The 16,977-nt window shown below is 41.8% G+C and overlaps 1 non-coding gene across 1 annotated transcript; it reads left to right on the top strand.

Moving 5' to 3' along the window:
- Nucleotides 1-16,670: 16,670 nt before the first annotated feature.
- trnat-ugu lies at nt 16,671-16,742 on the top strand. Its single transcript has one exon. It is a non-coding gene; the product is annotated as a tRNA-Thr (tRNA).
- The last annotated feature ends 235 nt before the right edge of the window (nt 16,743-16,977 follow it).

Genomic DNA, 16,977 nt, shown 5'->3' with positions numbered 1-16,977 from the left:
ATATAATAAGTGAATGCTATTGTCGACCCTTCACGCATTTCATGCATCTCTCAAAGATAGCTTTATTTTATTGTATTAAAACCTGAAGCTTTACAAGGGTTGTAAATCTCAAGTTAAGTCAAGAATGGGGGAGGGGAGAATCTGGGCTCATAAAAATGTTCCAAACTTCAAACGTGGAATCAATTATTTTTATTTTAAAATCCGATTATAGAAGAGCCAGTTAGCCCAAATTAGTTGTTTTACATTTATTTGTTGAAAGATAACCGTCTTCAACAACCTAATCTTTGCCAAATGGCACTGTATTCATCTAATTCTGTCATGCTTGTAAAAATAAAAGCACTAAATTCACAAATGCAATAAACATACCCAGGTTTGAATTACACCAGTGCATCCATATATATACACACACATATATATATATCTTCTTTTTCTTCTTCTATACTAATAAAACGACAATGTCTGTCTGCTCTTCAAGAAGGATCTCAATAACCGATTGACGTAGAGACATGAATTATACCTCATCAGAAAGGTCTTGCACTTGAGTGTGCCATGGGCATATTTGTTTTTGGGTCTCTCCAACAGTTCAGGAGTTAATTTTAGTTTTTCGCTGCAATTAGACTTGGTTGGCCCCGAGTCAAAGTGGCGCTGGGGCATCATGGGTTATAGAGCACCTACGTACATAGGCACACACTGCAGTTACATCTGGTGGCCATAGTTCCTGACAGTGGTGTTGTGGCAACTTGTGTCAGAGCGCACAAGTAGCCAAGCGGCGGGAACAAAATAAAGAACCAGACGAAGCTAAGCCGCGGCAACAACAATAAAATTACATTTTTAAAGCGCTGAGTCCTCCCACTGGAGTCCTCCCACTGGAGTCCTCCAACTGGAGTATAAAGATGAAATGTCTGTCTGTGTGTCAATCTACATTCCATATTGGATCCTTTGGTTGCAAGCGAAGCTGTAACGGATACAGATAGTATATATATATATAAAAAAACATTGGTAGGATATTTTTGTCTCCTTTGTAGAAACATTAATTATTTTAAATAATCTAATACGAATATGATAGGCTATGTGGAACACTGACGGTTATTGGCAAACTAATTTAGTACAGTGAAATATGGTTCCTTAGCTTTTGCAGTGGCGAATGATCACAGCTTGTACTGTGCACAGTAAGCAGAGAAATTACCAACCACCCCCATAATCAGCCAATTGCTTCATCTGGAAGTCATTTGCTAATTTAATCAGAACAGCACTAATGATGTTTCAACTGCTTCTTTCATTTATGTGATCTACATTTCAGCCACATTCCTACACCTACAAGACCACAATGTCCAGCCGTTCCAGCGTTCAGTGCTCTATGCACAAAAAGCAAGATTGAAGTGCTTCGGGAAAAAAAAAACCTCTAAATACTGCAGATGCTGGTAATCTGAAAACAAAAGCAGAAGTTGCTGGGAACACTCAGCAGGTCAGGCAGCATCTATGGAGAAAGGAAAATGAGTCAACGTTTTGGGTCCACGACCCTTCGTCAGAACTAGGGCACGTTGGGAGGGAGAGGCTTTTAAGAGCTAACAAAAAGGAGAAGTGCTTCAGTTGTTCTGATAATACAGTAGTGGATATTCACATTGCCATTTGAGATGACTCTGGGTTAGGAGGGCGTTATTGCATTGCACCACACCATTGAAATTGGCATCCACCATAGGAACATATGAATGTGTTACAAACCAGATTCCAACTGAATAAAAGCCAAAAAACTTATTTACTTTCCAGAAACATGCAGGAAACTGAAGAAATCAAATCTCTCTTTTTCGTATCTGCTGAAAGTAGAGTATTTCTCTAGATAATTGGGTCACAGCTGCTGCAACAAAGTACAATCTGCCTCAATTTCCAACCTCACAAGAGTCGAGCCAACAGCATAATGTCAGTAGGGAAGGGAAAGAGCAAAAGCTATAGAAATTTAAAAATATAATTATTCTTGTGACCTTCAACAAAGTTTTTATTTTCAAGCCGTTATTGATGTAAAGTAAAATATTAACATCTAAAAGAGTACCTGTGTTAACATCCATGGGTGTACGTGTGTATAGGAAACATTACCAAAATATAGATACCAAGAGAGGAATTTAAAACGCTTCTGATCTGCAAGAAAATGAGAAAGAGAGAAAGCACAAGAGAGCAAGTGAGAGCGAGAGAGAGCATGTAAGAAAGTAAGCAAAAAAGAATGAAAGTACAGTATTTGTCACTCACAAAGAGGTGAGTTAGATGTTTTAATTAGAACATGACAACATGGCACATGAACTAGAACAAACAAACACATATTTCCCATGAACATGTGCTGAACAACAGGCTAGTATTTTCAATGCATAGAGCCCACTGCGGAAGTGGCTTGGTGCAGACTTGCCTCAACTGGAAATAGCGAATACAACATTTTCTATTTATTTACTATTTCAGAAAAGCTTATAAACAATTTCCCTTGTCTCAACTTTTTGTATTGTAATGTTTACTTTGTGGTCACACACACAAACAAACAGGAAACTATTCAAGAAATACAGGGGAGGGGGGTCTGCCAGGTATCTGACACATGCGGACACCATTCTCATGCTTAAGTATCAAAACCAAACAAGTTCCATGGAATTCTTGTGTATTGGAAAGGAATGAACATTCTCTCGCTTACTTAATTACTTACCTGCTTACCTAATTACGGAGAATATTAGGCAGAACCCAGAGTGTGCGTTGAGGTACTGTTAGATTCTAACCAGCTAAATTGTCATAGCTTGCCATTGAAATCATTGTCTGCAAGCGTTCCCACCTCTTGTCTACCTTGGACCGTGCTACCCATTAAGGCCATGGCTTGCAGGAGCTGAATGGGAAGAATCCCTGCCCCAAGTAAATGGTCTGCAACTCCAAGTCCTGAGACGGGTCTTGAAAGAGGCAAGAGAGGGGGCGAGGCCTTGTCTGTTGCAAAAATAATTATAACACAGAGATGCCAGCTAACCACATGATCCTAGTTTGACCGTCACTCCTTCAATGCATTGCTCAGTAAATGAGCAAATACAGATGTTTACTATTAAAACAGACATAAGTTCAAGGAAGATTTTTGGTATTTGCTTCTCTTCTCCCTCCAAAAAATGGCATTGTTAGCCGAGTGATTAATAACCCCCATCCCCCACCCGCACACAAACAAATCAAAATAAACAGGAAAAATTCCACTCTCCATTCATCATAGCCTAAAATTAGCTGAAGTAAGTCAAAAATAAGTTGCCTCTGTGAATGACACACATATTGTGTCATCCACCTTCAAGAATGGCAACAGGGTCATCTCTCAATCCAGGGAATTGTGTGAACATATACTCTATACATGCATGTTATTCATGAACATTTATAGAGATATGGACATATAACTGTTCATGTGTGTCGTGAATATGTATTTTTTATACAACTTGTATCCATTTGTATCCATTTTGATTTTGGTCAGCTGAGTGCCAAATCCATCACCTTCCTTAAGAGTATCCGAACCAGACAGAGTTCCACATATGTATGCCACCTACCTATGGAAATGTCCTTGTTTTTGGAATGGAATGCACATCCTCTCCCTGGAGGCACACAACCTGTTTACCTAATTCCAAAGTTTATCAGGCGCAAGTTGGCGAGAGCCAAGACTCGGGGATCCCAGAGTGTGTATTGGCAGTACAGCTGGGAGTCTAACCAGTTAAAACGGCATAGCTTGCCTTTGAGAGCATTGTCTGCCAAACCACCCACTGCTTGACCAGCTTGGACTGTTGGGGCTTTAGCCTACAGGAGCCAAGTGGGAAGAATTCCTTCTCCCAGCCTAACACTCCCAAGTCCTGCCATTGAGCTGGTCTGCTACCAGTGGTCTCCTGGAGTAGTGTGGACCAGCTTGGCTCAAGGGCTGGACTCCCGAGACCGCCTCGGAGGATTGATTCAATTCCGCCATTCCGTTAGCGGCAGCTCAGCTCCAAGGAGATGCCACTTACCTCCCCCAAGAAGGATAGTCAACAGTTGGTTTGAATTTACAACAGCAGTAGGAGCAGCAACAGCCACAACTTGCCTTTATATAGCGCCCTTCATGCAGGGCAACATCTCAGAGCACTTATTAGTATGGTTTGTATGCAAGTATCTGTATATTCATAGTGCTGATTATCAGTAGGTCTGCATGTATCTATACATATATACCAAAGTGGAGTCCTGTAGCTCAGTGGTTAGAGCGCTCGCTTTGCAAGCGAGAGACCCGAGTTCAATTCCAGGCAGAGGGCAAAACCTTGGGCAAGTTTCCTTACTCCACACACCTAATAATAATCCCTCCAAAACCAAAAACAATAATAAATTGGTCATTTTCAATCTAAGACTGTGTGTGGGACATTGCTGTGCGCAATTGGCTGCCGCGTTCGCCCACAAATATACAGTCAATTCACTTTACAGTGTGTTCTGTGAAGCGCTTTGGGACGTCCTCCCGACGTGAAAAGCGCTATATCAAATGCAAGGATTATTATTATTATTATATATATTTGTATATTCCGAATGCTAATGCTAATTATTACTGATGTCTATGCATGTATTTATAAGTAACTATGTATCTATATGTACAGTGTGCATCACTCTACCAAGACATGTATAGAAGCAAATGCCAAAACCCTTAGCCCCCGGGGTTTGAGAGGAGTAGCAAAACATTTCCTCACCTTTTCCTGGCAGACAGTCAAACAGACTCGGGAATAGAGAGTGGACTGCGGCACAAATCAAAGCAGGTGGTGCTATTTCGAGCCCCTGCTCTTTTATTCCGCCCTGGTTTTGATGGAAGAGGATCAATGGCTTACTCGCTGCAGAATTCCTCCCCTCCCCCCCCCCGAAAAAAAGGGGTCTGAAGTCAGTTGGTGCTGCAACAAAACGTGTGTGTGCGTGGGGGGGAAACACACACCAAACACAAGTCCTCCTCCTCCTCCTCGACCCGGTAACAGTCGATCGGCGAGGGTTTAGTGTGTGGTTGACTGAGCGACTGGTTCAGACAACCATCCTGTTCTTCACAGCCCAATCTGTGATTAAAGGCTCCGACAGGCAGTCGGTCTCCAGCACCAAAGCCAATGAGAGGCGCTGAGCACTCACTCACTCTCTCTCTCTCACTCTCTCTCACTCACTCACTGTGCAAGGCTGAAAGCAAGTCAGAGGCACGGAGTCTGTCTCTGTCTGTCTCTCTCTGCAACCGCTTCACAGCAAACACTCACTCTCTCTCTCTCACTCACTCACTGTGCAAGGCTGAAAGCAAATCAGGGGCACAGAGTCTGTCTCTCTCTATGTCTGTCTGTCTCTCTCTGCAGCTGCTTCACAGCAAACACTCACTCACTCTGCTCACTCAGCTGTGCTGTGAGGTTAAAGCAGGAGCTGCACCCCACCCCCGTCCCCTCAGGGACTTGACATTTTCTAAGTCTCACAGCCTTCTTTTTTTTCTGGTGTTAGCGAAACAAGCAATACAGGGGGGCAATGCATTAATAACAACGTCGGCTCAGTTCACAAGACGCATAAAGCACAAGCCAGGCAGAGAGAGGGGGAGGGAGGGAGAGAGTGGTATTAACATGGATTAGGATTATTTCCTGATCAGGGTCGACGTACAAACTGGGGAAGTCAAAATAGCCATTTGCCAGAGCTTTCTTTCCCCAGTGGCCCCTTAAACCATCCATTTGAGCCACAGCGAACAGGACGAGTGTTAAGACAACACTTTACATCACTGGAACTGAGATGCACTGTGTGTGGTGTGTGTGTGTCTGTCTGTGTCTCTCCCTTTGGTACATGTTAGCAGTGGCTCTCCTCCATTTACTGCACCAGGGAATTAGCAACACATATAATAATAATAACAATAATCCTTACATTTGATATAGCGCTTTTCATGTCGGGAGGACGTCCCAAAGCGCTTCACAGAATATACTGTAAAATGAATTGACTGTATATTTGTGGGCGAACGCGGCAGCCAATTGCGCACAGCAATGTCCCACAAACAGTCTTAGATTGAAAATGACCAATTTATTATTGTTTTTGGCTTTGGAGGGATTATTATTAGGCTCTGGGTGGAGTAAGGAAAGTTGCCCAAGGTTTCGCCCTCTGCCTGGAATTGAACTCGGGTCTCTCGCTTGCAAAGCGAGTGCTCTAAACACTGACCTACAGGACTCCACTATATATTGGAGGAGGGATGTGTTTGCTACTCTCGGGGCTGACTATGTGGGTTGTTGGTTTTGCTGGAAATCGGATCTGGTCTTACAGGGTGAGGGTGAAGATGGGAGGCAGTTTGACTGAGTGAAACATAGGCTCCCTTCCATCGTTATGATACCAGTGGGGAGACGTTGGGGAAGGGGATGTTGCATCCAGAGAGACAAAAAGCACACTGGCTCTCATGGGGAATAAGCAGTCAGTCATCCAAAATTATTGATTATTGCAGCAATTTGCTTTTTAGGATTAACATTTTTAACATCTTGCTTTTTCAAGACTTCCCCACCCCACGTGAAAGGCGTTATACAAATGTAATTTGTTGTTGTTCAAAGAGCCCCGAAGTGGGTTAGGTGGTACAGACTGTTAAGAGCTTGTAAACTGCAGCTAGTGATGGAGAGAGATTTGCCTCAATGGCTTTCAGATGGCCCCATGTAAAGAGATTTTATAGACAGTTTCCCATTGACCGCTGCTAACCTACTTTAACGCCATATTATTCTGATCGACTCCCATCCTTATGTGACTGAGTGGGATAAATTAGGGCATTGAATTATTTCCTTGGTGAAATTATTCTAATGTGCTCCTCCAGCAACAGAAACCTCCGCAAATCAGTACCAAGGTACTGTACTGCTGTACTGGGCAAGCAGCGAAGGGCCGAAAATGGCAACAAAGCTCAAGTCACAGGAAAGACACTCATTTGTCTCATAAACCTGGCCGCATTCAGTCAATATCCACTGAAAATGGGTCCAGCGCGTGTAATTAGAATAATTAATCCATTTCATTTGCTCATCATACCGTTTCTCAATTCCTCATGTCTAACTGCTACCTTGAGTTACAGAGTAGATAATTCAATGAAGTGTTAAGCCACGTGGCCTGCACCTTTTGAATGATTTTCCCTTTCCTGCCTCCCTCTAATTTTTATTTTTCTGTCCGTTATTTCTTTTCTTATTTGTCTTTTTTTATTTTTCTGCTTCTCCCCCCACCATTTCCTACACTTATCCTGGGATCTTCCCCTCTGTTTTTCTATTTTCTGTCCTTTATCCCCCTTATATGTCTTGCTCTGTTGCTAATCCAACAACAACAACTTGCAGTTATACAGCTTTTTATGTGAAGAGGATGTCCCAAGGCACTGGATAGTGACGGGTTTCCATCCGAGTTGGGGGTTGGACTGACTAGGCGTGGACTGAGGTGAACAAATATTCCACAGGGCACAGTGACTTTTAGAATGGATGGACTGGCAAAAGGGGGGCTGGGGTTTGGGGTGGGGGAGAAGGAGAGAGAATGTTGTAAGTGTGCATAAGCTCAATTAGAGTCGGGAAATAAGAGGGACACTGACAGTTCTATAAATTGCACTCATACAGCGCCTTTCATGTCAAGAGGATGTCCCAAGGCGCTGGTCAAGTGATGGGTTTCCACCTGAGCTGGGGTTGGAATCAAGGGGTGAAGTGCCCCGAGATGCTGTCAGGAGTGAAGAGTGCTATATAAATGCAAATTGTTGTTGTGCAGCTCTATTCAACAACAACAACAAAATTATATTTTACAGACCGCCTTTCATGTCGGGAGGATGTCCCAAAGTGCTGAACAGTCAGGTATCGGGGCCCGAGCATGGGAGAGGGGTGGTGTAGGGGTGAAGCAAGGCAGAGAGGTGGGAGAGTGACCAAAGGCACGATCGAAGAGAAATAACAGACAAGCATTGTTCAGACTAGCATTGTTACTTGGGTATTAGAGCAATTTAGCCTTGTCAGGTCAGGCTTCAACTGGTGAGTAATGATCGTGGGGGCGACACTGATATATTTGTAACAGGGCCTGCAAAGGGACCACTCATTCCAAGTTGGAAATACTGTAGTGACATCTGCCAGCCATAGGAAGCACATCACACCGACTCACCGAAGGCTGAGCTCCAGAAGTTGGTCATCGTTATGAAGAACATGTTTAAATCTCATGAACATGACAACATGTTATGGGATATCCACCGTAGCACTAGGGCCAACTAGTGACACAGCTCAGCAATTTTTTTTGGTTAGCCAGGTGTCTGACCATGCTTAAGAGTATCCAGACAAAACTAAGAATTCCATGCATCCCACCTGCACATGGAAATTCCAGAGATAGATTGTTGGAATGAAATGCACACTCTCTCCCTGGAGAGACTCATCCTGCTTACCTAATTCCGGAAAGTATTAGGCGCAGGTTGGCAAGAGCCCAGGCTTAGGGACCCCAAAGCTCAGCAACAACAACTTGTATTTATATAATGACATTAACATTTAATATGTTTCAGACAGTAATAGACATTGGTTTCCATCTGGCCTTCCCATTTAACTTCCCAAGATACCGTTCTGTTTCAACACGTCTATCTCAGATCACAGTGCAAAATAAAAAGCCAACAAAAATGAGGAAAAGCAAAGGAGTGGGGCAGGGAAGGAGAAAAGGGACCTCTCCTTCATTCCTATCTATTACTATGTATAAAATGACGACAATCCTAACGTTTGATATAGCTCCTAACATTGGAACTTCTCTAAGCACAACTTTACATTTATTATCTAACTTTTTTTATATATATTGCACCCTTCACGCTTCACAGTGAATTACTGTAAAGCATTAGCAACTGTAATTATAGGCAAACATGGGAGCCAATTTGCACACAGCAACGTCCCACGGACACACATTGATTGATATAGTTAGTAGTCAATAGCTTTACACAAAAGAATCACAGCAGAAGGCTTTACTGTTGGTATGGCATTCAGGAAGAACGCTCCCTCCCCCAGTTCCTATCAATAGGAGGAAATCCTGCATTCTTTTAACAAGAATTTAAGAATTTATCTTCTAACAATCTTGCAATTATCATTTGACATTTAACAGATTAAAATGGAATAAAGCTTCTTTAGCGTGTTGCGGTATTTGACAAAAATAGTTGGCAAGCAGCAGTGCAGAAATTGTCTTAAAATACCTTTCTCGGAATTCCACACCCATGGTTCTTAGAAGAGCAAGTCTGCCATAAGTCAGGCATCTCCGTAACTTCTTGACAACTTGATGCGGAAAGGAAATGTGCAGGCAAAGAGCAGGATGTCTGATAGTGATAGTTTATATTCTAGACTAAAGGATTCAGGAACATTAAAGACATTTTCCAATATGTTTTGATCATTTTTTGTTTCTCAGAAACCAATAACAGAGTGAATATAATGAAAATTCATCTAAAAAATTATATTTCACATTTTCTGAAATTATTGGTATTCTTAAGAGCCAGGTATTTCTCCAGGAAGGGTTTTGTATATGTGAATACTCATAAACTCAACGTAGCCTTGAAAAAGAAATTCCCCAATAATTTAATACTTTAGTACTGTAGTTATGCCAGCATCTCACAATCAAGTTGTTGCTCGCAGTTACAAGTCACTAGATAATGCAGGTCTCCTTGTGACAGACAGGAAGATTTGCATAAAATGTATGAACTAATGGTCCATCTAAAGCATTTTTCTGAACAGATGCTGACAGGAATTGTTATGTAAAGGAGACTGTGGAGCATGTACCATATGAATATCATGCAGGAACTACACACTATATTATTTACGTAGGAGACATAAATGTACAAGATTGTACACTATACAGGAGATATAAGGTTTGCCCCAGAATATGCACTGTTTGTACAGGAGACACAAGGATGTACGTGTCAGCCTGGCTCAGTTGGTAGCACTGTCGTCCCTGAGTCAGAAGGTTCTGGGTTCAAGTTCAAAGTTGAAACTTTGAGCATACAATGCAGTCTGACACTTCATTGCAGTGCTGGGGATGTGCTGAATTGTTGGAGGTACCGTCCTTCAATGAGATAGTAAACCAGGTTCCCATCTCCTGTTCAAGTGGACTTTAAAGAACCCCTAAAGAACCATTATTCACAAAGAGAAATGAGTTACTCCCAGTGTCCTGAAACAGATCATTCATTTCATGGCAGTTTGTGGGACACTGCTGTGCGTAAATTGGCTGCTGCATTTACCTACAAAATATACAGTCACTATACTTTACAATAAACCCTGTTAAGACACTTTGAGACATCCTCCCAACAGAAAGGAGTCATATCAATGCAAGGATTATTACTATCCTATTTATACTGGAGACATGAGGATTGCATGGGCTGTATACTATTTTTAAAGGAGACACAAGGTTTGTTCAGTTCTGTACACAATCCAGCATACTCACAGACTCAATTATATATAATTTATACAGACACCAGGAAATATTTTTTTACCCAGAGAATAATTAACAACTGGAACGGACTGCCAGGATGGTGGTTGAGGTCAGGACATTGAATTCATTTAAAAACACCTTGATGCTATGATGGGAAAACAGTAGGGAAAACAGTAGGGTGGGGTCCTGTAGCGTAGCGGTTAGAGCATCCGTCTCGCAAATGACAGAACCTGGGTTCGATTCCCAGGCAGAGCGAAATGTTATGCAAGATTCTTTACTATACACACTTCAGTTTACCGACTAATAAGTAGGAACCCGGTTGTTAGTCCATTGGCGGATCACTTTTCTGGAGGTAATAATACATTAAACAGAACAACAATTTATTCACTCAATCCACAACTGTTTATGGGACACTGCTGTACGCAATTGGCTGCCATGCGCAATTGGCTGCCACATTTTGCCTTCAAAATATACAGTCAATCCACTTTACAGTAAATTCTGTGAAACGCTTTGAGACATCTCGAAGATGTAATAAGGTGCTATATCAAATGCAAGGATTATTATTATATTAGGGTGGAAGAATGAGATCAGATGGAATGCAGGTCCTTCTTTATCCATATCAATCTTGTGATCTGTTTTACAGAAGCACACATCTTCATCTATTAGCTTCTTTGCTGTATCACAGAGATGGGCCATGCAGCGTTAATATTCAACTAAGAAATGGTAGTGGCATTCTCATCACTGCCGTTCCTATCAGAGATTTGAGTACGTGTTAAACAGTAAGCCTGGGAGTCAGCTCAGTCCAAAGAGCAGTTTCCAGGTGCGGCCTAAATACAGCACTGGCTAGCTACAGCATGATTTCAGAAGGTATTGACATGGTGGAGCTGGCAATATAGCTTAACATCCTGTTTGCCTTGCTTATTGCTGATGCCCACAGTTTTGAAACTTCAACTAACACAGTTTGGTCTCTTTCTGTTTCACCCTCAGCAAGTTCCGTCCATCCATCAATTCCACATGCCTCTAACTTCACTTCCTATATTGGGACATCCTCCCAAAGTGAAAGGCGCTAAACAAATGTTTTTTGTTGTTGTTGTATATGTAATACTTGCATTTTTCTGTACTGATGCCAGGCACAAGAAGAATAAAGAATAAAAATAGTGAAACAAAGGGAAAAACTCACCTGAATAGCCCCACAAAAAACAAACATCCCCCACCTCTATCCTTACCTCAGTGACCTGGACCCACATTCAATAACAATAATAATCGTTACATTTGCTATAACCGCTTTCATGTCAGAAGGATGTCCCAAAGTGCTTAACAGGATTCACTGTAAACTGGAGTGACTCTGTTTTTGTCATAACCTTGGATGTCAAAGCTAATTAATCAACTTAACTTAAGAGTTAATTATAAACATAGTAAATATACTTAACAATTTTAACATATCCGTGCTTTCCATAGCACAAGTACACTGGCGCAAAGTGATGTTTTGCGAGTGTATTCAGAAAACAATGGAATGAAGTGCTATTGTATTGATCCTCTCTCTGTTTTCTCCCCTGCCACAATTTGTAATCGCAAAACCAGATCCAATCACCCGAGCCTCCGTAAAAGATTAGGATGGAAATGTCAAGCTCGGAACAATCACCTTCATCTTAATAAGCAGAGTTTCAGATGACACAGTGCTTTCTTGAGAGTATTGTGTTTCCGCTCCACCAAAAGCAGCCCCAGGGAAATGTAGCCCTCACTGCCATTTGGCACAGTCATCTGTCCGTTACCCTCATTTATTCAATCACTGTGGTCACGTCAGAATTCTATGAACGAGGAGCAATTCAGACTTCAAGATCATATTAAATTTTAAAAAGTTATTCAATGAAATGGATTTTCAAAGCTTTCGGTCTTCTACAGACACCATTTAAGGTTAGGCTGGTGAAGCGTTTCATTTATAATATGTATGATAATAATATTCCTTATGTTTGATATAGCACTTATCGCATCATTGAGATGTCTCAACGTGCGTCGCAGGATACACTGTAAAGTGGATTGACAGTGTATTTAGTGGGTGAAACAGGGCAGTCATTTGCACACAGCAGTGTCCCACAAACAGTTGTGTGACAAGTGACCAAAATTTTTGGAGGGCTGCAGTTTCTCAAATAGAAATCTCTCGAGGTGGTTTTAAGGTTGTAAAATCTGGAAACAAACCTTTCTGCGCGTCGAGCAAACTATGAAGGATCATAATTGATTTTTTGATTCCTTCTGTGCTGTAAATTTCTGTGAGTTGCTCCGTTCTTCCTATATGGGGGCTATGAGTGATTTATCCTTGCAGAATTCCACTGGTTACTTCGGGCTTGTTACTGGAATGCAAAGTTATGTAGGTTTGGCACAATGTTGCTGCCCTTGCCAGAGCACAATTAAGCTCTACAGCAGGCAAAGGAGGAGTGAAACAGGATGTAATCTACGGCCCTGGTACAATACTGAACACGAGGTACTGGCGAGGCATTCATTTGGACGATAAAAATCCTTGAAGAACAAAAGTGTTTCCTCAGACTGTGGGGAAGTGCTCTAGCACAAAAACCATCCCACATCAGTGGCTGGTGCTCTGTCTCTGTGATAGCAAATACCAAAATAGGTTATGTCCAAATTATTGGATGGACTTAGAAATATAATGGAAATCAGAAACTCAATGATTTTTGCTATTGCTTCTCTGCAAACTTCATTGAGTAGAACTGGAGTCTCAGCTACTACTTATTGCATGTGGAGCTGACACCATGACATATTCTCCCCCTTGGGTTGAAAGTGAATAAAGAACAGCCCCACATGAGGCAATATTGTAATTGCCACTGTATTGTTCAGATAGGTTCACCATAGAAATCTGGTATCACACTTCCAATCTGAATGGAACAGATAATAATAACAAGAATCCTTACAAAACAACAACAGATTACATTTGTACAGCACCTTTCATGTCAGGAGGACGTCCCAAGGAGTTGGACAGTCAAGGATTTGGACGGGAGCTAGGGGTTACATTCTGTACATTACCTTTTCATCGGGAGGATGTCCCAAAGCACTTCATGATATATATACTGTAAAGTTCAGTGACTGTTTTGGGAGGTACCATGCAATGTATTTGTGAATTGCTTTGGGTAAGGAAAAAAGACTCGGATACACATATCGGCAGATTGCTGTAGCACATTAGCAAGAAGCTGCAGTGACTGCAGACTGAGCAAAGCAGAGTTACGGACATTATTCAAAGTAAGTTCTGACATTCCCTCCTAATCGTTACCGCATTGCTGAAATTCAGCAAGAAATGTCAGTGCACAACACCACCTCCAACCGTTATCCAAACAGCCTCATTAATCAGACGGAGGACTGCTCTCCCATCGCCAGAACATTAGTAGTGAATGAAAACTAGCATTCCAGAAACTCTCAATTATTCTATAGACTGACCATGAAGAACTCTACTGTAGCTTAGTACAGTGTTGCACTAAACAGTACCTAGTGCTCCTAGACAACGTTAAAAGTCTAAAACAAACTGGTTTGAATATTTCTATTCTGCCACAAAATATACATTATTAGAATGACAGCTTCTGCATCCTCATATGCTATGAATTCCTTTACCAGCCCCACACTTTATAACACACACACACACTTTTGTGTAGTAACCAACTGGAATAGTTCAATCTGTTTCCTATAACAGAAGCCTCCATTCAATCTATAAAACCGGACCATGCAGAAAATAAGTGCTTTATCTAGTCGCTGTACATGTTATTTTTGTGCAGGAAATAAATTACAAACCACTAAAGGTATCAAGTTTTTTCAATCCCTCCTCCCAATCTCCCGATGGGTTCAATGAAGGAAATCGAATGAGCCTCTGGTTGTCTAATCAATGGATGGATATTGTTCACTAGAGAAATGTTGCTTTCATTTCCCCTCAGCTCCCAAAGGAAAAGACTGAAAAGCCGAAAAATAAGATTGGTCGTAATGTTAATGAATGATTTAAAAACCTCAATTTTATTTTCAACATTTCCATGTGTTAAAACAACAAATTCACCCAGAGACTCCAGTGACACAGACACTAAAAAAAATCCAACACCATGAGAAATAAAATGAGGTCTTTAAAATTCCCAAACGAGGTTTATACTAGGCAATAACGGATAAATGAATTACTGCAATTTTCTTGCTTTAGAAATAAATCAACCAGACTGCTGCATTTCACATGTAATATGATCACTGCTACCTGACCTGCATTTATGGTCTGAGAAGTTATTAACCTTTCCTTTTCCAAGGTTTCTTTGACGTGTTCACTATCATGAAAATAAATACCTCTCCTGCAGTCAATCCAGCATTAGGTGAACAGGATTATGTTAAACACTACATTGCATGAAATACACCCAGCGCCAAAACTAATTCTGAAATGAAAGAGTCTTTTAGCTTCTGAACTCAGACAGTGATATACAGTGCTTTACTCACTTGTCCAACATGATTCTTCCTTTTTTATGTTTCTCAGATTACAGAAGCATTGTTTTCGTTGATATGAAATCCTGATTCTGCTCAGCGCTCAAGGCCATTCATCACATTACAGATGTCAGACTGCTGGGTCCAGAGTGAACTTACGACAACGAAACAACCCTTTCACTGCATAGCCAAAGCAGTGAAGGGTGGGAGTACAGCTATCCAATGGCTGGCTTCTCGAGTCCTCCTGGCTGATACATGCTCATGCGTGGTGTTCATTGCTCGGGGGTGGGCAGAGTTAAAGTAGAGGTTGCAGACAGCAGAAACTCACAGATCAGCAGCTTAACCAAGCAGCCAGACAAGAGAGAGGGCTGCAGAGGAGAATATAATAATAATAATCCTTGCATCTGATACAGAGCCTTATCACGTCTTCAGGAAGTTGTTAAGCGCTTCACAGAACATGCAATAAAGTGAACTGGCTGTATATTTTGTAAGCGAAGAGTAAAATATACAGGAGCAGAGTTTGCCCACAAAATATACAGTCAATTCACTTTACCGTTTATTCTGTGAAGCGCTTTGAGATGTCACGAACACATGATAAGGCACTGGATCAAAGGATTATGACTATTATTATTATAATTAGTGGGGGGGGCGAGAACAAGCACAGAAATGCACAGCAGAATTACGCTATATAATAAAATCCGTGCGTGGCCTCAGTGAAGAGAGCCTCGCGGACAGCTCACCGCAAAGGGAGGTTCCCCCGCTCGCAGGTCACCATGCTGTCCCTCACTGACACTCACTTACTGGTGGGGGTGGGAGTCATTAGTTCCCAGACAGACCTTGAGATGGAGCCCTGTGCAAAAAATAGCTGATCTCTAGACCTAGGAGTAGAGATGGTCTGATGGCACAAAACGACAAACCTTCATATAATCTCTCTTCCTTCCCCCACCCCGTTTCCAAAGCACACACTCCACCACTTACAACAACAACAACTTGCATTTATATAGCACCCTTCACGCTGGGTTAGCATCCTGGAGTGCTTCAAGATTAGCCAGTAACAGTGTGGTATTGACAGGTTCCAGGGAGATGTCTGCGACACAGATTTGCCGCTCTGTTGACTGACTGAAGCAAAGTTCATGCGGGGATAAAGTGCATCCATCTGAGACATCGACACAGCGGAATTTACAATGACGTGATAATTAACACACCACATGTGGCATTTTTCACTCACCATAAAGTGGTGATGACCAAAGCATTTCTCTGTATAGGAATCTTGAAGGGGATTTATCGTTCTTGAAGGGGATTTATCGTTTTGCCTCGTTAGGGTGTCCTGACAATTTTAGAGTAAATGGAAGAGGACGCAGATTCAAGTAGGGTCTGAGGGCAGACGGTAGACCAATCTCAGTAATACAAGCAGGGTTAAAGCCTCTGGTTGAATTGCAAAATGCATTAAAATGCTGGACAACAGCACATTCGCAGTGTGCGAATGCAAAAAAACTTATCTCGTTTCATGATGAGTTGCACTGTATCAGCTACAAAGTGAACGTAATAGGAAACACTCATCACGGGCATCGTTAAGGAGATTAGATGGGCCAAAGGGCCTTCAAACTAATTTTGTGAATTTGAAAAGTGAAGGGAGTTTCTCCCAATATCTTGACCAATGATCCCCCAAATAAAAAATGTGGTCACTCACTCCATGGCTATTTGTGAGACATGGCTGTCGCGTTTCACCCACAAAATACACAGTCAAATCACTTTACAGTAAATCCCGTAAGCGCTTTGTGAGTATGGGAGTGAATGGGTGTGGAAATAGTCACAAAGGGATTTATTATCTGGCATTTGTAAAATGGAGTCCTGTAGCTCAGTGGTTAGAGCACTCGCTTTGTAAGCGAGATACCTGGGTTCGATTCCCGGCAGGGTGAAACCTTGGGCAAGTTTTCTTAATAATAAATAATCCCTCAAGAAAAAAAACAATAATAATTTGGTCACTTTAATCACAACTGTTTGTGGGACACTGCTGTTCGCAATTGGCTGCCGCGCCTCGCCCACAAATATACAGTCAATTCACTTTACAGTCTATTCTGTGAAGCGCTTGGAGACATCTAGAAGACGGCACCTACACACCCACCCACCTTCCCGCTACATACTTATCAAAGT

The sequence above is a fragment of the Callorhinchus milii genome, unplaced genomic scaffold, assembly GCF_018977255.1.
Source record: "Callorhinchus milii isolate IMCB2004 unplaced genomic scaffold, IMCB_Cmil_1.0 Scaffold1, whole genome shotgun sequence".
In the NCBI taxonomy this organism is placed as follows: domain Eukaryota; kingdom Metazoa; phylum Chordata; class Chondrichthyes; order Chimaeriformes; family Callorhinchidae; genus Callorhinchus; species Callorhinchus milii.
Note: the sequence above shows the minus strand (reverse complement) of the source record. Positions and strands in the feature narration are given on the sequence as shown.